At 42.9% G+C, this 23,377-nt stretch overlaps 1 protein-coding gene across 2 annotated transcripts in view; it reads right to left on the reverse strand.

Annotated features, from left to right (window-relative positions):
• LUZP2 (leucine zipper protein 2) overlaps positions 1-22,767 on the reverse strand; it is a 320,397-nt gene extending 297,630 nt beyond the window's left edge. The window contains exon 1 of one of the 2 annotated variants that reach the window (XM_083436054.1): positions 22,475-22,767. The gene's annotated coding sequence lies outside the window, so the exon portion shown is untranslated. The remainder of the gene's footprint in view (positions 1-22,474) is intronic. The other variant, XM_083436053.1, reaches the window with a different exon arrangement.
• Positions 22,768-23,377: the final 610 nt, after the last annotated feature.

The following is a 23,377-nucleotide window of genomic DNA, read 5'->3' on the forward strand; positions in this document are numbered from 1 at the left end:
ACTGTTACTAATTCTCTCTCTTTCTCTTTGCTTAATAGTTTGTTAAAGAGAAAGAGGAGCTAAAACCATTTCTAACACTTCTCATTTAAACCTCATTAATACTAGCTAATTATTTTTTGCATTGAATTTCATTCTTCTTTTCAGTCTTTACTATACCTCAGAGAAAAAAATCCCCTGGCCAACAGAGAATGGCAGGCATTAAATTAATGGGCACAGTAACTGGAAACAGAGGGTTGACTTTAGTTTGTATAGACTGTATATTGAACAGCATGCTTATCTGCACTTAGCACATGCAATTATGGTAATTCTCAGTAGACAAAAGTAAATGGTCACAGCTGAGCAAAAATTACATTGCTGAGTCATCCTGAAAATTCATGTCTTCTATGCTGCTTCAAACATAACCTCTAGATATTATACCTATATATTTCTGATGCTATACCCTTTCCTTTATGTTTACCCAGGACTGCAGTATCTAGAAGCTCTTGATTTACTTCTACAAATTCCCTAATGGTGTCCTTGCAGTTCTTAAGGAACATAGCAGAATAATACCAGTACAGAAAATTTAAATAGTATGTTCCAATACATCACTGTGTATAGGAGGAGCTATTCTTTATTAAGCATATATTGTGCCTGTCCTCTGAAAGGGGCTTGGGGTGGCAAACACCCAAGCAATAAAGCAGTTAAAACATCTCAACAATTCTAATGCAGGTGCAAGATCTCTACTTAAAAGACTTTTATTTATTCAATGATATGCATAGCACAAATCAGGGACAGGGAATGTGTGCCACCTCTCCAGATGTTGCCCTCAGTCCTAGTCAGTATGACCAGTGCTCAAGGATAATGGTTGCTGTAGTCACAGGTTAGCCACTCTTGCCATACATAGTAAGTTGCCATATTCTGAAGAGCAAGAAAGAGGACACATTTGCCAACTTTATGGCAATTATGGATTGCTATAATGACTCTGCCCATGAAAAAGTGGACGTGTCTTGGAAAAAGAGGGCATATGGCAACCCTATCAGGGCTGGTCTCAGTAAATTTCATTCTTGGGCAACTGCAGGAGTCCTGCTAATGTATGGGTGTGGGTAGCGCTGTGGTCTAAACCACTGTGCCTCTTGGGCTTGCAGATCAGAAGGTTGGTGGTTCAAATCTACGCAATGGGGTGAGCTCCCATTGCTCTATCCCAGCTCCTGCCAACCTAGCAGTTCGAAAGCACACCAGTGCAAATAGATAAAGAGGTACCGCTGCAGCAGGGGAGTTAAACAGCATTTCTGTGTGCTCTGGCTTCCGTCATGGCTCCATGGTGCCAGAAGCGGTTTAGTCATGCTGGCCACATGACCCAGAAAGCTGCCTGTGGACAAACGCTGGCTCACTTGGCCTGAAGCGAGATGAGCGCCACACCCCATAGTCACTTTTGACTGGACGTAACCCTCCAGGGGTCCTTTACCTTTTTTTTTTTTACTTGCCAATGTCTGCCCTGGCCCATATATATTAGTTTTGGTAGATGTAATCAATATGGGGACGCGGGTGGCGCTGTGGGTTAAAGCCTCAGCACCTAGGACTTGCCGATCAAAAGGTCAGCGGTTCGAATCCCCGCGGTGGGGTGCGCTCCCGTCGTTCGGCCCCAGCGCCTGCCAACCTAGCAGTTCGAAAGCACCCCCGGGTGCAAGTAGATAAATAGGGACCGCTTACTAGTGGGAAGGTAAACGGTGTTCCATGTGCTGCGCTGGCTTGCCAGATGCAGCTTGTCACGCTGGCCACGTGACCCGGAAGTGTCTTCGGACAGTGCTGGCTCTCGGCCTATAGAGTGAGAGGAGCGCACAACCCTAGAGTCTGACAAGACTGGCCCGTACGGGCAGGGGTACCTTTACCTTTTTTAGTGGTAATCAATAAAATAATAAATATAAATATAAATAAAGTAATAAATAATGGTGTTCAGAGCACCCTTTTATTTGACCACAATGCCCTGATCTCACATAACCATGGGACCTTGTAGGAAATTTGCTTAGATTCAGCCATCCATGGCCAGCGCTGCTGGAACAACACTACCACAACTAAATAAGCCTACCAGGGTCCACTAGCAGAACCAGGTGAATCCACCCTTTGCCCAGAACCCTCTCAAATCTGATGCCAGCCCTAGATTTGTCATTTTGAATTATTATGCAGGAGGAATTAGTAGGAACAGAGATGTGCTGAAAATCCTCTCTCACGTATTGATTGATTTGCACCTATCTGCTCTGCTTATTTCTTTGGATAGATTGATGATACCCTTGTGCCTTACACAATTCATGTGTTTCCATCCTAACAAGAAATGGGATACCAAGAATTAAGCCCAGATTTCCCCACAGCCTTGCCCAAGACATTTCCTCATACATTTTATGCAATGTTCCATGAATAACCTGATCACATCTCCTTTTTGAATAGTTTTTGTGGTGCTTGCTTCTGCTTACGCCTATCTGAGACATTCAGGGCTGAGCGGTTAACTTGGAACTAATAGTTACACCAATATTCTGATTTGCATGAGCCCTAGAAAGACAGGACCACACCTTCCCTGCTTTAAGGAAGCACCCAAGTCCATGCCCCTCACCTCCCCAATAGCCTCAATTGTGCTACTCTTATACTGCATAATGAAAGTCTTAGTGAAAATTGAGAACAAAGAGAGAGAGAGAGAGAGAGAGAGAGAGAGAGAGAGACAGAGAACAGCTGTTGCTGGGAAGCAGATGATTCCCAACATAAAAGTTAAATGCACACACAGGTGGAATCTACACAATTTTATATATATATATAAAACGCTGTGAAAATGCTTTATTTTAAAACGTTTTGAAAAATACATTGAATTTTGCATAGCTCACTGTCGCCATCTAGAGTCACATATGTATATTGCACTTTGCAACACATTTAAAACATTTGTGGCTGTGTAAGAAATGGAGGCAGTGAGAGATTTTACTTTCTTGGGCTCCATGATCACTGCAGATGGTGACAGCAGTCATGAAATTAAAAGACACCTGCTTCTTGGGAGAAAAGCAATGACAAACCTAGACAGCATCTTAAAAAGCACAGACATCACCTTGTCAACAAAGGTCCACATAGTTAAAGCTATGGTTTTCCCAGTTGTGATGTATGGAAGTGAGAGCTGGATCATCAAGAAGGCTGATCGCTGAAGAATTGGTGCTTTGAATTATGGTGCTGGAGGAGACTCTTGAGAGTCCCATGGACTGGAAGAAGATCAGACCTATCCATTCTGAAGGAAATCAGCCCTGAGTGCTCACTGGAAGTACAGATCCTGAAGCTGAGGCTCCAATACTTTGGCCACCTCACGAGAAGAGAAGACTCCCTGGAAAAGACCCTGATGTTGGGAAAGATGGAGGGCACAAAGAGAAGGGGACGACAGAGGACGAGATGGTTGGACAGTGTTCTCGAAGCTACGAACATGAGTTTGACCAAACTCCGGGAGGCAATGGAAGGCAGGAGTGCCTGGTGTGCTCTGGTCCATGGGGTCACGGAGAGTCAGACATGACTAAATGACTAAACAACAAAAGCCGAGTCCACAGTTTCAGAAAGTGCAAGACAAGGCAGAAGGTCTGGCTATGCTGGCTGAGTTACTGCAGGTGTTGGGGGAGGGAAGAGAGGGCAGATGAAACATGTTGAGGCTGTTGAGTGTCTCTTCCTGTGCCCCAAGACTGTGCAAGGCAGCTGCTTTGGAGACGGGACAAACACTCCCACCCAGAGCTCTCACAAGCCCTTTCCACTGACATTCCAGGTTGGGTTGGGGGAAACCGAGCTGTATCAGCACGTCCTTGAACATCTGAATGATCCCAAAACTAAGATATTGTCAAGAATGTATAATCTGCTGCTGAAATGGAATACACAGGATGAGGAAGTGAAATCAGTAATGATTAAATGGGCACAAGATGTGGGTCACAACATAATGCTAGCCGACTGGGAACGGTTATGGACCACTGGGCTAAAGTTTACGGCATGTAATGCCCTAAGAGAAAATATTATGAAAATGATATACAGATGGTACATAACACCAGTCAAACTAGCAAAAATTTATCATATGCCCGATAACAAATGTTGGAAATGTAAAGAAACTGAAGGTACCTTTTTTCATCTCTGGTGGACATGCCCAAGGATTAAGACCTTTTGGGAGATGATCTATAATGAACTGAAGAAAGTATTTAAATACACATTCCCGAAGAAACCGGAGGCCTTTCTCCTGGGCATGGTCAACCAAGAGGTACGTATGAAAGACAGGATATTTTTTATGTACGCCACAACAGCAGCAAGAATACTTATTGCAAAGTATTGGAAGACACAAGAATTACCCACGCTGGAGGAATGGCAGATGAAAGTCATGGACTATATGGAATCCGCAGAAATGACTGGCAGAATCAGAGACCAGGGTGAAGAGACGGTGGAGGAAGATTGGAAGAAATTTAAAGACTATTTACAGAAACACTACAAGATTAATGAATGTTAAAATAACATCAGATTGAATGTATAAGGTTATTGGAGTAAAATTTTAAGGATCAGAAGACCCAACATTCTAAGTTCTAAGCATTGAATAAGCTATATTAAGACATTCAAATCAGAAAGGAGGTTAATTATGACAGAGGGAAGGGATTTGTTGTTTAATTGTATGAATTGGAACACAGGGAAGGGAGACTCGGGGAAGTCAGAGAAACAAGTTAATGCAAGATCAATATGAAGATAAGATTGTTTTTATTTCTGTTGTTTGTAGTATGTTATGTTTGTGTAATTCTGTATGTTTTTGGTGTATTGTTTGTTGCTTTTGTTTTGCTTTGTTGTCTTTTATGCAAAAACGAATAAAATATTTATATATAAAAAAAAATGAACATCTGAATGATGCTCATGAGGAAGAAGAAACCTTCATTCCTGGCTTTGATGTAGTCAAGCTACTTCCTGACAACCTTGATTACTACTTCCACTAAGAGCAGCTCACTGAGCACTCCACCTTGTTACCAGATAGTGAACAACTGGGTGGTCTTTAACCAGACAATTCGGCTGTCTCAGGTCTGTCTGGGTGGAGGAAGCTGTGGTGAAGGGCATCTGGAAGGCAGGCAGTTTCCTCCACTTTGCCTTGGTTCTCCATCATGGTGTTTGGCCTGGTGATTCAGCTGCGATTCCTGCATTGCAAGCAGTTGGACTAGATGACCCAGGGGACCCCTTCGAACCCTACAATTCTCTAAGTGCAGAGCTTGAAATATCTATGGGGAACTAATATTCATTAAAAAGGGGAGCACAGGTCTGGATATCAAAAGTAAGGTGTGCAGAAATGTGTCCTCAATGAAGTGAAAGGCATAGTGCATGACCAGAATGTCAATGGGTCCATCATTCATAGCACATGTAAGACTCTGGATCGCAGCACAACTCTGTGCCTGCAGTTTTGTGTCAACATTTTTAAAAAGATTAGATTTTAAAAAAGTCAATAAGCAGTAAGTTCCAAATCAAATCTATGCATCTGATATAGAAAACTGAGAGGAGAGATGCAGCTGGGTGTTCACAAGACTTTTTATTACATAATCCTTATTCAGGTAAGCTCTGAAACATATTCTGCATTGAGATGTGTAATCATTCTTTAAATGCAACTGACGGATTGCAATTATAATTCTTGTTCATTCATAAAAAGCGCAAACACATGCATCATTCTTGTGCCTAACGCTTTCCCTTCTTTAAAACAACAACCCACAAAATTGTCCCATTTCCTTTGGGTCCTCTGTTTTCTCTCCTGAATCATTTTCAGGCAAAACGACAGGCTACTGCCTTCCATTTCTGAAACCCCAAAAAGCTGTTTCAGCTTCCTCAAACAGAGAAAGACCTCAGTCCTCTCTCGTTCCTTCAACTCACAAATCTTTCAAACTAAACTTGTAAAGTTACTTATTGTTGCCAAGTCCCACAAATCTTCTGAATGGGATGAAAGTAAATCATAATTTAGCACCTTCATGGGTTTGGGAGGGGAAGAAATAGAACATCCAGGATTGTACTGTATTTTATCCAGAAGGATTTGAAATAGCTTATTCAAAATACATTCATGTCACTATAAGAAGACAAAATATGATGGCGCATTTAGGCAAATTTCTCGTTAAACCGAATTATGACTATGGCTGTAATTATATGCACACTTAGATGGCTGTATGTCCCATTGAGATATGATTTTGAGTAAAATGGAATGTAAGTTCGCTATACAGTATTCACTTTCACCCATTAGTTTCAATAGGTTTTAACTGAATTGATAGATTTGGGGCTAAAGTGTCTTGCAGCTATACATGTTGCATCCTACTGTGAGATTTACACCCAGTGGGCTAAAGCTTCAGCGCCTAGGGCTTGCCGATCAAAAGGTCGGCGGTTCGAATCCCCGCGGCGGGGTGCGCTCCCGCTCCTCGGTCCCAGCGCCTGCCAACCTAGCAGTTCGAAAGCACCCTCGGGTGCAAGTAGATAAATAGGGACCGCTTACTAGCGGGAAGGTAAATGGTGTTTCCGTGTGCGGCTCTGGCTCGCCAGAGCAGCGATGTCACGCTGGCCACGTGACCCGGAAGTGTCTTCGGACAGCACTGGCCCCCGGCCTCTTGAGTGAGATGGGCGCACAACCCTAGAGTCTGTCAAGACTGGCCCGTACGGGCAGGGGTACCTTTACCTTTACCTTTTAAATAGATATGATTACAGACTGTGAGAGATTCAAGAGTGAGTGGGGCCTGGTAAAGATTTAATAGTATGCTCAATTGATGCCGAGTTAACTCTGCACATATATTCCAACCAGGCCTTTTTTGCAGTTGGAACTCACCAGAACTCAGTTCAGACAACTCAAAGGTGGATGCCATTGCTATTACAAGAGAGCAAGGGAGGTGTTCATTTCAGCACCTCTTTTTCTAGAAAAAAACACTGATTCCAACTAATGGAACTTGGAGTAGACAGCAGTTTGAGGTAGGCCATCAAAGGGGATAGGGCTGAGGCAAAATTTATCCTCCAAGAACTTTCAACTCCAAATGGGGCTAAGGTTTTAGGAGATAAGTATAATCACTTGGTTGATGGGAGGTGTGCGATTTCAGGGACAAACCTATTTGCATCTTTTCGTGAGCCGATGGCTAGGATGGCAACAACAGATTTTATTTTTAATTTGATTTTGCCACTGCCACATCTCCTAGTAGTCTTCACCCCAGTTACCAGAACAATGGGTTCTGACCAACTTGAATGGTCAAGTCCATTTAGAGGAAAATAATCTGCCCACTGAAAATATGTTTCATATTACAGCAATGTGGTTTCTATATCAAGTATATGTTACAACTTTTAATTTTTTGCATCTTTTTTTTTTAAACCACCACCCACTAACACTACCTCCTTCTTGTCTGAATTCAGCTTGAGTTTATTGGCCGTCATCCAGTTCATTATCATAGCCAGACATTGATTTAGCATTTCCACTGTCTCCCCTGGGTTTGATGAGAGTTGGGTGTTATCCACATACTGATGATATTGCAAGCCAGATCCCTAGATGACTTTGTCCCCTGGTTTCATGTAGATACTAAACAGCCTGGAAAATAAGACAGAACTTTTCAGAAGCCCCAAATATAAGCAGCAAAAATTCATCAGTAGCACCTTCTGGAAATTGAACAGCCTCCCACGCCCAGCTCAGACAGCATCTCTGAGAACATGGTATAGCAGTTAGCATGTTGGACAAGTGCCTAGGAGACCAGAGTTAAATCCCCACATAGCCATGGAAGCTCTCTGGGGGCACAATTCCACTGCCTCCTCTGTATGGTCAGTGTGTGTAACTGTACTCTGAGCAGGGTTATTGATGGCAGCAATCCTCAGGTTGAGAGCCTCCTACCCATGTTTCGATCAGCTTGGTTAAAAACAAAAATGATAACTTCTGTTCCCCCTATATTTCAATTTCTGAAGCTTTCCATTTGAGAAAGTTCTTTTGTCCTGATGGATTCCATCTTCTCTGAAAATACTCACTAGCTATTTCATTCACAGCAGAAGCTAAAACTAACAGTTAAATCATCTCTCGCCATGGTATTTTCCTGGTTTCCCCACATTGGGTAAGTGCACTGGCTGCATTTAGCAATACAGTTTACCTGGGGTTATGTAACCTACCCTTTTAACCAAGGTCTTGCTTTTTCCTCCCCCTCCGCAACTTATTCCCCTCTGATGCTCCAGCTCAGGGCTTTTTATGCTGTCATCAGCTCTTATTTTTGGCAATTCTCCTCAAAGCAGAGAGGTACACAGTGGCACATACCTTTGAAGCAGGTACTAATGAAACAACATCCTACTGTTCATAAATACCAGATTGTCTTTGGAGGCTTCTGCCTTTAATATGACCCTGATGCAGGCATATTCAGGCGCACCAAAGTCATGCAAAACCTAGTATCTAGGGGTTGGGGAAGAGCATTGAGGATATGGATGTGCATTGTCACACAAATGTACATTTGACCTCTATCTCTGACCTCTGTGGGTATTGCAGATATAAGGGAATGTTCAGGGATTATTTTTTCCCCAGCCAGAACTCACCAGATCTCAGTTCTGGCACCTCTTAGGTGGGTGCCATTGCAAGAAAACAAGGGAAGCGTTCATGGTGAGTTCTGGCACCTCTTTTTCTAGAAAAATGGCACTGCAAATGTGCATGCCAATGCAGGAATCTGTCCTTACGTTTTCTAATGGTGCATAATAAGTATATCTTCTGGATGTTCCAAAGAATTACTGGGACTCAAAATTAATAGCCTCACACGGAAAGATCTGTTATAGTTTAATTAGTTATAAGACTTTTGTGCTGAAGGCTCAGAGAAGGAAATAGCATTTTTTTTAAAAAAAAAGTTATAAATAATACCATTTTCATGCTCAAATGTTAAATGCTATCCATTTATTTATTATTTTTTTAAAAGCTTCCTATGCCTCTGGAACAGCTCAAGCTTCTCAGACTTCTGAGGGCGAGAACACCATGGATTTCTTCTCTCTGGCAGTTTTATGCATTTGAATGTTTGCTATTTCTGTTATGAATCTGATACTTTCTCTCTTTGCATGACTTATTTAAAATGATTGCCATTTGTTGACGACAGCTCTACTGTATTATCTGCTAGCTCCTACGGTATCTTGAGGATATTGAATTTCATTTTTAGAAGAGGAAAAGCTTAATTTATAGGAAAACCTTGAAAATATATGAGCAGCTTTTGTGGAGGTTTTAATTTAATAACAGTCAAAGGATCTGACAAAGTTCTATTCAGAGTAAGCAAAGGGAAAGTCTTCTCTATGGACTGGAGGAAAGTCATAATTCAGCCCACCACTCTCTTCCCTCCTGATTTTTATATAGCTATTATTCCAAAATCCCATTAAAAACCACAAATATTTGTAGAACACATTGCAACCAAATCATCTTAGACTACTATGGGCACTCTTCATGTGCCCATACAGGTTCCCTCATGTAGATCAGCTGAACTGGCTCTCCAGCATCTCCAATGGGTAGGTAGCAAGGTGGCAAAAATAGGATTGCCACAAAATAGGATAGCCATTCAGAGTGGCTAGGGAAACCCAGCCAGATGGGTGGGATATAAATAATAAAATGTATTATTATTTTCCCCAACAGAGCTGAGCCTTTAATAGCTGTGCAACAGGCAGATATTCAACAGGTGAAATTTTCCCCCACATTGCATTTCCTTGTTCCTGAATACCAAACATACCGAACTTCAGTATTTTAGTTAACTGTCTGACAGGAGAAGCTTGTAACCTACAGGGAAGCAAGTGGGTAGAGAGAATAGCAACAACTGCAACCCCATTGCACACCATGTGGTTTCATATGCAACACTCTTCTGGGTAGCACAACAAAGTTGTTGTTTTTTTTAACCTATGTTCCTAGTTCCCTAGATTGGGGCACAAGGCTTTTGGGGGGGGGGCAGAAGATGCCAGTACTGAATTAGATTTAATATCAGCCAGATGGGATCTTAAATTTCAAAAGTGAAAACAACTGCCGGGGTTGGTTCTGACTAGATTCCAATTAAAATCCAATTAGAATTCAATTAGCATCTAGTTTTGTAAGCGGTAGCAGCACTGAATAGACTGCAAGCCATGACTAATGCATCATACTCATTAGGAATCATCACTCCTTCAACTAATAAAAAATCTATAGTAAGGATCTACAGCAGCATGGCTTCTATTAGCAGCAGTAGATACATTCAATAATTTGCATTAAATCATTGTAAAACCTATCCCACAGGTCACAAACAAAAACAATGGGCTAGATTCAGCCAAAGTTAAACATTTTAAGGTCACATCGATTTCAATGCAGAGGGAGTTAATTACATTTTTAACGCAGCCATTTAGCAGTACAATCCTTCATCTACTCTCAAGTTGTATTAAGTTCAATGGGAGTTACTTCCATGTAAGTGTTCAGGATTACTGCCAACAATTCTTAACTTTGCCTGGATCATGGCTGTTGTTGTTTTCAGTGTTGGCTGAGAAAATCGCCCTTGCATTGACTCAAGCTGAATTGAGATGTTGAAATTTGTCAGCTTATCACTTCCCATATAAACTAGAATAACATTTTCACTTCTTTCCATAATGCAATCATTTGCAAAGCTTCTGCCTTCAGGAATCTATTTCTGTGTCAGTTTGGAGACCAGGGAATCTGTGGTGCAGAAGATTGTGGTCCATGTTCTACGGTGCTCAGTCAGTTCACGAAGAGTGCTAGCCAAGACTATTCTGCCACGTTATCATACCTCATTATTGTCATAGGACACATCCAATATTCTCCTTAGCTATGTTTCTCTAGCCTTTTTCAGGTATTCACTGTGCATATATTGAGCACACAGAGAATGGAGCTGGGTTGTTATCACAGCTTACAGTCTCTGTCCTTCACGTGTCCTCTAGCCCCAGCCATTTGTGCCTTGTTTTCAACACAAGACCCCCAAGGCATATGGCTATCCCAGGCCTCTCTGCACATTTGGTGTCAGCATGAAAGGAAGGTCTGAAAAGGGTACATTACATGGACAGGGTTTTAGGAGAGGGGTAGTACCTCACATGGGGGGGGGGGACATGTTGTGTTCCTTCTGGGTGTCCTGAACCCCTGGCCTACCTGGCAGCAAGTTCAAAGTCTGAAAGTTCAAAATGTGAAGGTCAATCCAAGTAGCCAAGTCCAAAATCCAGCAGTCAGGATACAGTCCAGAGTCAAACCCAAAGCACAGTCCCATGGAGGCCCAGAAGCATCCAAGTCAAGGTCCGTCAACATGGGCAGTTGAGCGGACACAGCACCCCAGCTCTGCTGCCCTTTTATACTCTGCATGCTGATTGCAGCATCTGGGCTTGATGAGGCATGTGACCCTCACCTGTTCCAAGCCTACTCCAGCTGAGGAATCACACACCAAGCCCCACCTGGCCAGCTGGGGAGCTGGGCTCTGGGCCCTTGCCTCCCTCAACCTCCTGGAGTATCCCATCCACTGCTCCCTCTGCCTCAGAGCCTGTCGTGCTTGTGAAGACAGGGCCCCCTCTGGCTCTGGTGATGGGTCCTGCTGCTCTGGTTTCTGTGCACTGACCCTCATCCCCTTGTCACCCTCAATCACCCATGAGTACTTCCTACACCAACCTTCCCTTCCCCATCCCCAGCTTGCCCCAGTGTGTCCCAGTCCCAGCTACATCCCTCGCTGGGATCCTCTTCCTGCTCCCCATTGCCCTGCCAGTTCATGACACTGGGGGAACTGTGGCTTCCACCGGCACTCTCACCTGTGGCTCTCAGAAGCTGTCAGCATGCAACAGCGGCCACACCTCAGGAACAGCTTCAACTGGCCATCTAAGTTAGCTGAGGGTACCTGATGGGTCTCTAGCCCTTGGTGACAGGGACATACATCCCCTGCATGCGAAGACAGGCTCTTGTGGATTGAGCGGGCGGGATCAATAGTGAGTCCAATTGTCCAGAAGGCAGTTTCTGTGCATGCTGTAGAGAAAAGTGAGGGGCAGATGGGGCTTATCAACCTGGGAAGGTAACACAGCTAGGAGAAGGAAAGCTCTAATCCTAAACCTTTGCTGTCTTGTGGGATATCTTTCGGAATAGAAAAGGATAAGGAGTAAACTCTACACAAATCCAGGGTGGAGCCCCTAAGGTGGTTGGATGGTGCCTTGTACACATCCTTCCAGCAACTCCTGTGGCCAGCTGGTGCCAAACATATTGCACTCAAGGCTTTTTTTCACTGGAACTCACTGGAACTCAGTTCTGGCACATGTCAGGTAGGCACCATTGCCATTCTAAAAGAACAAGGGAGGTGTTTGTGGCTGCTTTGGTGCTGCTAACACATTGGTTTGACTTCATCCCTGGAGGTACACTCCATTGTCACTCGAGACTGATGGATTCCAGCTTTGTGACACTGGCACATTATCTTTCAGTAAAGTTCATTACCACTACTGATCTTGTCATTTTGTCCCAGAACACATCCATTCCTCTCCTTAGCCAAAATTTCTTTTGTAAATTGCCTTGGAGATCCTTCTGGTAGACAGACAAGAGATAAGAAAAAGACAGACAGACAGACAGACAGACAGATGAAAAGGTGCCTGAGGAATCCCAGGTTTTCCTAGAGCATGGTTTCTACATTTTTGCTATAGTGCTGCCTCGGCCTTATTTTTCAAGCTTCCTTTGGGGTAATAACACTTTCTCATAGCAAGGCCTGGTTATTTTAAGTCTGAGAAAGCAGAAGTAGCTGATCCTCCATAAACTGTCACCTTACATTAAAAGGCCCTGTAGGACAAACAGCATTACTGTGTAATTCACTAGAAAATTGAGTCTTCATGCTAGCTCATTTTTAGTCAAGCCAGAAAAATTGTACTGACCTATGATTCAGTGTTTGAAATGATGTAGAACAGTATCTGCTAAGAGCACTTGAGCTAAGAATTTCAGATTCATTCCATCCAGGATAAAGGCTGGATGCCCAGCAGTGAGATTTTCAAAAAAAGCAACCTTAGAGTGTTGACACCACAAACATCAAGCTTTCTAAGGCAAGGTTATAACTACAAGAACAAAAAAAGGTCACCTTTAATTTTGGCAAACGTAGAGCGTAATATGCTTAGAAGAGCTATCCTTCTGTTTTCATTTTTAAAAGCTTGGGCTAATATTTACATTTCAATTCCAAAATTACTTTGGGTGACTTTATTGAAATCTGGTACTTCTGATTATTCTATTTAAATAAATGGAAGCAGCTTCCATCAAAACTAGTTCAGCTGTTCAGTTTGCTTTTAACAGTATGAAGTGCAGTCCTGCCAAACTGTGCAAGGCTTTGAAGTCAATGTTCCACAAATGATGCCGTGAGATTTATTCTACAGCACTGTGTGCTTCTGGGTTTTGCCTCTTAACTTTTGCCCAGGCTTTCTTTTGACAGGAGCTGAATGACTTTGTCCTGCTCCTTAACCTTCTCCCTCTCCCTGCTCCCACTGTCCATGTGTTTGGGAAGGTCTGAAAAGGTTCCACCTCATGGAATGTTTGGCAACTTCAAATCTTCAAATCTCTCAATGTGTAAAATTATGATGGAGAGAGAGAGAGAGAGAGAGAGAGAGAGAGAGAGAGAGAGATCTATGCAATGTAAGGTGCAAGGCCAAAGGGAGGACTCTGCATCCCATTCAGCATGCTTTGCTTCATCAAACCAGTAACAAACAAAGGGGATAGTCTTTCTAAAATTAAGCAAAACTGGCACAAAAACTTTCCCGTTTGCAGGTGGCAAATCTGAAGAAGGATTTGTAGCTGGGAATTATTTACACATTTTTTTCACTAAAATGTATCAGCTGGTGGGGGAGAGAAAAATGCAAAGTTTTGTAGGGGGCAAATTTATTTGCAGATTTCTAGAGGCTTATTGTGTAGCAGTGATACCACTGCTTTCTCCTTTTCCTCTTTTGCTGCCCTTGGTTTCCTCCCAAAGTTGGCTATAAGTGGGATTCAGTTTGGGTAAAGGCAGGAAAGTATCAGAAGGGCAATAATGCGGCCATAGATAAGATGGAGATTAGTCACTGGATCAAGAACATGAGGAGTAGAGGGCCATAGGCAGCAGTTATGGTCACCAGCAGGCTGGAGGATAGACACTGGATCAAGCAGACAAGAATTAAAGGGCCAGAGGCAAGTACAAAATTGGGAGCAGGAAGAAGGTCAACTTCCAAAACAGCAACAGAAGAGTGAAATGCTCAAGACAAGTTACTCAGACTGATGAACTGGCTTCGATGTATGTGCTCCAGTTGGTTTAGAGAGTCAGCTGATTATCTTCAGGCTGGAACTATATCTTTGACTCAAAGACAGGGTGGCTCATCTGTGGGCTACAACTCCAACCATCTCTGAGGTCCATTGGCCATGTTAGCTGGGGCTGCTGAGAGTGGCACTGGCCACTGATGCTGTAAGGTCTAGTCTTCCTGGCTTCTTGATGACCCAGGATGCAAGGAGTAAGGTAGTGGAAGGCCTTGGTTTGAAACCTACTTGGTATGGCCAGTTCCCCCTGCAACGTCCCTAGACCAAAACTTTGTCTGACATTGTATTGTTCCAGAAGGAAAGCGAGGAGTATAGGTGGCCACCAGGGGATATGGTAATAGCAAACACTTAAAAAAAAAAAAAGTTGGCCTAGGTTTATGTGTCAATGTTATGAACAAAGATGTCATTGAACCACATTTGGGTATTCTTCACTGCCACATAAAGTAGACTTTTTGCTAGCGTCAATGAAAAGGAAATTGATATATGTGGTCTTTCAGGAGCTGGAATTAAGGAGGGGGAAAGCAACCGATACTCAGTGTCACAACAAAACATGATTAATGCAGAATCCAGGAAAAGGACTGCACTATGGCTCAGAAATGAACATGCATGTGAAGAGAATTGTGGGTATGTTCCATTTCTTTCATGAAGTCACTTGTGCCCACTTCAGGGCGAGACTAATTGCCGTTCCCTAAGATTTGCTGCACCAGCAAACAAATATTTAGAATGTGCATACACAGAATGCTGTGCCAGCAAAATATCTCCAGAAGCATTACATTATCAAAGCAAGCTCTGCAGCCAGGTGCATCAGTGCAATGCTTTTAGACTGGACTACTGGGATGGTGTGAAATGGTAGCGGCTCAATGAAATATCAGTTTGCCCTCTATAAGGACATACCATGAAGGCACTTATCCTCAAATGCATGCAGTGCCCTAAGACAGCATTACTCAGCTGTAATGGAATGATGTTTCTTTCCATCTATGCTTTGCATGCGACCCATTGAGTCACCCACTGCTATTGTTCAAAATCATGTTGCCACACTGGCTCAAGACACATATTTCTATACTTAACTCTTCTCCCAGGCGTTTGATGGATTATGATCATTTTTCTGTCTATTGATGTTATTTTTTTTGCTGCTGAAGCTTTTACTGTTTTATTGGCTCTGTTTTATTGTGTGACTCGTATGTAATGCATTGTTCTTTTTTCTTATTTAATGCCATGCATTAGGCCTTTTTAAAAAAAGTTAAGTCACTAGGAGATCACACGTCAAGCAACTAATAAACTGTAATAATAACAGTAGTAAATAAGACATGTCTGAATTTATATTTGCTGTTCAAGGGGATGACTGGCATTGGGGGAAATGTCTTCTCTATGTTGCCCTTGGTTCTAATTCTGCTGGGCGGAAGCAGATCACCAGGTGGGGTGGAACCATCATGCTAGCTTTCCAGAGGGGTGAGATGCCGGGAGGTCATCATGATGAAAATGCACTAGCTAAGTCAACCCCGTGTCCCTGCTGCTGCATTTGCACCACACTGACCTGATCTTCACCATGCCCCCTCCCAGTAAGCAGCACTGACCCAACTGCCAGAAAGCTAGCACAGTGGCTCCACCGCCACTCAGTGAGCCTCTTCGGCTGCTGGAGGATAGGCTGCTGTCAGGCTGGCACAGCTGATCCAGAAACTAGCACAATTTGACAAATGAATATGAGCATCCTATGGGTAACTTTGGGTCTTTTGTCTTGATGGCAGGAAATCTCCATAAGGTTCCTAAGAAAGGAAAACAAAGTCCAAACAAAAAGTGACTTAACCCACAAGGGAGTTTTACCGAATAAAAAGCAAAAGGATACAAAATCAGTGTCAATATACTGAAGGTTATCCCAGATGAAAAATGAGGAGGAAGAGTAGGGGAATGGCAGTAAGCCAAGGGCAGCTCAGCAATTGTGTTTGTGTGAAAGAGAGGAGGGGGGGTACTGTATTACTACTCAATCGACTGGGGTAGGCAGATCAATCCTTTGCAGCAGGGTAAATCCAAAATTCAGCAAGGACTGGCATTCCCAGGCAATGGCGGGAGCATCAAATGCAAAGGTGGGCAGAATTCTAGGGACTTTGAGAAAGAAATGTAGGTAACGTGGATATCAGCAGGAAAACAACCCCAGCCCCTATCCCGGGCACACAAAATTCAGGGATCCCCCTACATTTCTAGTGGTAAAAAACACAAAACAAGGTGTCCACTAAAGGGAATTTTTCAGAAGAACAACAGAGATGGAGGTAGCAAGGACATTTCTGAAAAGGAATGATGTTGAGTGGGATGTCACAAAGGTGCCCTGATTTCGTTGAATGTGGCCATAGCACATTCAAAAATAGCACAGGGGCTAAAGGGAGAGTTGAGGCTAGTTCAGCCAGTCTGCCACCTCTGTCCTTTGTTTTCAGCCCTTGCCAGCTTCACAACTATGGGAACTGTGAGACAAAACGGAAGCATGGGGACAAAATGGCAATACACAAGATCGTCATTTGACCTAGAAATCGCATATTATGCAAGAACAATATTAAGCAGAACAAAATGTATTCATTTCTGTTTTTTATGCCATTAAGTTTCTCAAGTTAGTTCTCTCTCTTTGAATTGCTTTCCTACTTGAGGCCTAGTTACACAGTCTGCTCTTCTTTTTTTTACTTCATCTTGCTGTCAGTGGTTATAAGTAGAAAAATCTCCATGTTTCATGTATGCTATGACTCAACCACAGAATCAGTTTTTGTATACCAGGGTTGAGCCCTGGAATATAGAAATAAAACTGTGCCACTAACCTATGTAGAATGCACATCCCTTATTGCTAAATATCCACTTACTGTTTTGAAGATGCATGTTGTATGGAGCAGGACAGCCACCCAAGTTTGGCTCCTGGAACTTCTCTTTAGAAAAAAAACAAAGGCTGCCCAACCACACCTGTCATTGCAAGCATACTGCATAAGCAGAAAATAAAAGCCTAACCCCTTAAAAATACATTACTAGACTTATCCCCTACTCTCTTTCTAGTAGTTTTTTCCACTTCCTTTCCATCCTCTCCTATAAACCATCCATTCCTTACCCTTACCCTTACCCAGGAACTCAGTTGGGGAGTTTGTTCTCAATATTAATTTATGTCCCATCTGCACTATACATTTAAGGCAATATCATACCCTCAAAAAAACCTGGAATGTGACATTTGATCCTAAGAATTATTTGGAGACTTCTCTTCCCCTCAGAGACCTGCAGTTCCAAGCAGTGGCGTAGCGTGGGTTTTCAGCACCCGGGGCAAGGCAAGTAATTTGCACCCCCTAACCCGTGCATTTGCGCCCCCTAACCCTAACCCCCAGATGTTGCGGCCGGCCCCCCTTGCACCCCCCATGCTACGCCACTGGTTCCAAGGGTTTGTTGAGAAGAGTGATTGACTGCTAAACCACTGGAATAATTGTAAATCCGTGAGGGGAATGGGACTCTCTTAACAGCACCCTTAACAAATTTCAGTTCCTATGATTCTTTGAGGGAAGCCATGACCAGTGGTAGAGCTTCATGCTCCAGCACCGGGGGGCGGAGAGCAGGCAGGGGCATAGCTGGTCTGCGTCCATGGGGGCAGCCGTGATGGCACCCTGCTGGGATCGTGCTGCGGAGCCAGTGTGCTCCCCCCCCCCCCACTGCTCTTCCTCCGCCAGTGGCCATGACTGTTTAAAGTGGTATGATATTGCTCTAAAAATAGTGGAGATGGGTGTCCCAGAGAACACCATCCCTCCCTGTTCTGAAATGAGAGAGAACTTCTCCAGGTTTTCCACCCATCCCTCTTCCTTCTTCTCTGACGAAAATAAAGACAACTTCTAGGGCAGAGTAGGAGCCGATAGTGACTGGTTTTTTTTAATTCTCCTTTAGCGGCAAATGGAGAAAAGCCAGCAAGAATGCTGCTGGTGTGGGCTAGGGATGGAAGTAGCTCTCCTGAGCTGAGGAGACTGAGATAGCAACACTCAGAAACAGATGCTCTTCTTCATTCACAATTTACATGTGGCACCACTGCACCCACATTTTTCTCTTTCCTGCCTGCGCATAGGTAACCAGATAGAGAACTGTTGAGACATGACAGCATTAACTGTTGAGAGGTGTAGATGTCCCAATTTCCCCCAGCAAGTGGGGAGGCTGGGAGAAACCTAGGAAAAGTGAACAGGTGGCCATAGTGGTATCTAAGCAATCTCCTGCTGTGTCCCATCTTTGAAATTTGCTTTTAGGGTGGGCACTTTAAAATGTGCAAGTGTACATGCATACACATAAAACGAACTGATGCTGGTCAGTTTCTGTGCAAGAGAAGAAATGGGCACAAATTTGACATCAAGAAAGGCAACACAAAAATGCCTGAATGGGGACATACGGGGACATTGTGACCTTCCCAGCTATACAAACACATGAGTTTTGTTTCTCCTTCAGTTAGGAGAAGGAAAGCTGGGCTTTCCCACCTCACTTCAAAGAAAGGTGCCTGGGCACATCTCTCATGCATGCACACACCATGAGTGGCAGAGGGAGGGAGGGGAGGCAATCAATGAACCTGCACTCACAAAAGAGGAAACAGCTTGGGGCTATTCAAGATCTGCCCCACTAGACCCCGAAAGAGCTTAGAGCTTAAGTTTTCTGCCTCCATGCATGGCTCCTCAGAGAGAAGAGCAGGGAGAATGGGACAGAAATCATACTTCCCTCCCTAGATCTGTCCATGCTTTTTTTTAAAAAACAACAACAACAACAACAACAAGCAAACAAGCAAACCTGTTTCCTCTTCTTGGAGACAGAGGAGGGATCTACTACTAGTGGTTTTTATTACTTTCTAAGCAGGGAAGAAGGACAGAAGCCACTAGAACTGTATTGATATTATCATGGGTGACAGGACCAAGACTGGACCATGGCTTTGGAGGTTGAAGGAAGGGCTATGCCCCACTTTGCCCCTAATATAAGCCTCCCCTGCTTCAGCTATGGGTGGCTGGCTGGTCTGAGATGCAGTGGTAGTTCTGCCACTCTGCAGAGACTTGGTGGTGGCAGCAGCAGCAGCAGCAAACAGTTTGCCTTGTTCTGCCCAACACAAAAGGTACAGTAATAGCATCTTGAAGACATCCTATTTTGAAGTCTGAGTGAATCATTCACAGGGAATATTTTGTCAGCAAGCTTTTCCTCTCAACACACACAGAGGTTTAGCCAAATGGAAGTGCTAATTGAATTTGAAAATTTCAGTGGGTTTTCTTTTCTTTTCTTTCTTTCTTTTTGGCAATATTTTTCTTGTCTTCACGATTCCCTCTAGAAGCAATGTCATATAATTCAGAGAGGAAAAATTGTACCGAACGCTTTAATGTGCTAGGAAATGAGTCCTTTGTAAAGGAAAATCAGTTCTTGATTTTTTTCTTAAATAAAATATTGTAGGACTAAATCACTTTCATTATCGTTTCAGTACTGGATTGTTGCAGTGCACTCTGTGTGGTCTGCCTTGATTTCCTCTAGGTAGACCTTTGGGCCTGGTCTGGAATTTCCAGCTAGTGCAGAACATGGTGGCTACACTACTGATGGGGGCAGATAGCTGACAGCATGTGACACCATTGTTAAAACATTTGCACAGGTTGTCCATCTGCTACAAAGCCAGGTTTGTGGCTCTCCTATTCAGTTACAAATCCCTTGAACAACTTGGGTCCAGCATACCTTTGGAGCCACCTGAATCCTTATATCCCAGCTCAGTCACTGAGACCATCTGCCTTTTTTTGTTTTCTGACTTGGGATGCATTCAGAAGGGATTCCATCTTCCCAACATTTCCTTGCCTCTTCATTTTTGTGTTTTATGTGATCTGTAACATGATGTAGAGGCTGTTTCTGGGAATCTGGTGGAATCCAGTGGAAGTTTAGTGTTGACAGATGTATTAATTGTTTTCAGGAAAAATCCATTTGTGACCCTGTTTATTTGGAAAATGAAAGTGAATTTTGTGATGTAACTATGTGATGAAATTTGGGGAGATATCCTGGCATGCAGTTCTTTCCAGCCATTTAAAGTACAGCACTGCGCAAAAGTACAGAGACTGAAAAGCCACAGTTCCCTAATGCAACAGGTGAAAAGGGAAAGGACCCCTGACAGTTAAGTCCACTCACAAATGACTCTGGGGTTGCAGCGCTCATCTCACTTTACTAGCCGAGGGAGCTGACGTTTTGTCCGCAGACAGTTTTTTCAGGTCATGTGGACAGCATGACTAACCCACTTCTGGCGAAACCAGAGCAGCGCACGGAAACGCCGTTTACCTTCCCGCCGGAGTGGTACCTATTTATCTACCTGAACTTTGACATGCTTTCAAACTGCTAGGTTGGCAGGAGCTGGGACTGAACAACGGGAGCTCACCCCCTCACGGGGATTCAAACCACTGACCTTCTGATCAGCAAGCCCGAGGCTCAGTAGTTTACACCACAGCGCCACCCACGTCGCTTCTATTGCAACAGGTACTATAATGTAAAAGGATTATTAGAAATCAGAACAGAAGCACTAGCATTATAACCAGTAAAACCAATTCAAAAAACCCCACGTCAGAATGCAGCCCTGGCAAGACATGTCTGGTGTCAACATGAAACTGAGCCTTCAGTATCTGGTCTTGAAGAATGCTCTCACAACAGAGATTCAGCAGACATCTTATGTTATTTTTTTAACATTTGCAGCAAACATTTATATGCCAAGAACTGGCTTATGTAGAGAATTACAAGGGCTGGGAGAGAGATTTTACAGTTAGCCAGTGATCTGTGATTTAATATGTCTGTGTGATGTTTTTGTTGTATGCTGCTTTGTTTTTTTTAAAATAAAATTGCACAATGTAAGTATTTTCATAAACAAATAACTGGAAACTTAGACTTTAAATAATAATAATAATAATAATAATAATAATAATAATAATAATAATAATAAATAAATATAATACTCATATATGTTAGCACGCATAACTTGCACCATGTTTGACTCCCTCAATCTTCCCACTTCTTACTAGAAATCTTTCTGTTTTCATCCCAAATGTGTGTGATAGTGGCAATTGTTTAGTAGAGAGACACTCTCTCTTTTGTGTTCTTTTTTTCATTGTTGGATGTCTTGAACTTTGGGGGAAAGCAGTCTATAAATCTTTCAAAAGAAACAAATATTTCCATATGTCCAGGTTGAAGTCCCTTTTCAGCAAAAGCCCTGGGGAAATTTACAGCCATTGATATGTTACCTCGCTAAGTGGCATCTAAGAAGAGTGTGAGTGAAAGAGAAATTAAAATCCCAGTATTCTAATGTAACAAGAACAGTGGCTGCTCATTTACAAGCTTCCGCAGATTTAAATTCATGATTCATGATTCATTATCAAAGGCATAGATACTGAGAGAGGAAATAAAAGTACTGTGCAAATCCTTAAGTAAACAATTCCGCTGCTTCTTTTTTCAGCCTCTCTGTTTTAATCCCAGGTCAACCATTTTGTTGGGCTCAGAAAAACATGGACTATAGAGGTTGCAGCTGCTCAGCAACTACAGAATGATCTACAAATGGCTTCCTCAATAGCAGATTGATGCAAATAACAATACAGTGGTACCTCGCAAGACGAATGCCTCGCAAGGCGAAAAACTCGCAAGACGAAAGAGTTTTTTGTTTTTTGAGCTGCTTCGCAAGACGAATTTCCCTATGGGCTTGCTTTGCAAGACGAAAACATCTTGCGTCTTTTTCTTAAAACCGTCAATGCATTCCTATGGGAAACCGTCGATGCATTTCCTATGGGAAACCGTGCTTTGGAAGACGAAAAATTCACAAGATGAAAAAACTCGCAGAATGAATTAATCTCGTCTTGCGAGGCACCACTGTATGTTGCATAGGAATGTGATCTACTCACCTCTGAAGCCAAGTCTCATGCATCAAGGCGAAAGCACTGTCAATATGAAGTACTCAAACATACTTTACTATATCATTCTTGAAGAGAGTTTACTATCAGTCTTGAAGAAATGGGCATGGATAAATAAGCTTTTTGATGGGTTTACCAGAAGCAGAAGAGAGAGAGAATTCAGGGGTGCACAGCTGCGCTAAGATAATGAAATCAACTTAACTTCATAGGGATGCAAAAAGGCTGACATGTATCATTTGTCTCATAAAAATATTTTCAAAGATAAACTTACATCTTCCTGTTATTCTTCCAAAGGTTCTTCATTCATCCGCTGTTGAAGAGGGGGTAATAAATGTATTGACAATAGTCACAATCTTCATCAACTTACCTTTATTCATTTTTATGTCATAGCATGATAAATTTACATTTCCCAGGACTCTCTTCAGAAGCTGCCATAGCAAAACAGAGAGAAACAGAGGAGGGATGGAGACCGAAAGAGTGGCTGGACCAATACTTCTCTCCTTCCCCCACTGTTGGTGCTGTAACTGTAGCAGTAGAGAGGAGTACAGGAGGCTGGAAGGAACTATTCTCTAGCTTGGATAAAAACCCAGCTTGAAAAGCACACAAGGAGAGTCCACAATCTCTGAGGCAGCCTGTTCTACGGTTGAACAGCTCTTACTGACAGAAAGTTCTTCCTGATGTTTAGTATCCTTCCTTGTAACTTGAATCCATTGGTTCAAGTCCTACCCTCCAGAGCAGGAGAAAACAAGCTTGCTCGATCTTCCATGTGACAGCCCTTGAGATATTTTAAGATGGCTATCACATCTCCTCTCAGTTTCTTCTTTTTCAAGCTAAACATGCCCAGGTCCTGCAGTGTTCCTCCAGCTTCCTGCTCTCACAGTGCCTGTGGGAAGCCTGAAAGCAAGACCTGAGCACTACAGCACCCTCCCCATTTGTAATTCCTAGCCAGCAGCATTCAGAGGTCTACTGTTTCCAACACCGAAGGAATGAATTGGAAATAATAGCTGATTGGTTAGAAAGATCTAAGGAATATGCTGCATATCTAAATTCACACTTTGGTTACTCTGTGGCTTATTCAGAAGCAATAAAATAAGCATAAAATAATAATGCAAATTAAGAGGCTTGGGACAATGCAGACATTGCTACTCACATTAAACTGTTTATATATCACATGTTTGTATCACACTTAATACATGAGAAATTATCGTGCAAGGTACGTCATAACCTTGACTGAAGCTACAAAGTCTCATGGATTGTTAAATGGCAAAAT

The sequence above is a fragment of the Podarcis tiliguerta genome (genome assembly GCF_965153285.1).
Source record: "Podarcis tiliguerta genome assembly, chromosome: 1".
Classification (NCBI taxonomy): Eukaryota; Metazoa; Chordata; class Lepidosauria; order Squamata; family Lacertidae; genus Podarcis; species Podarcis tiliguerta.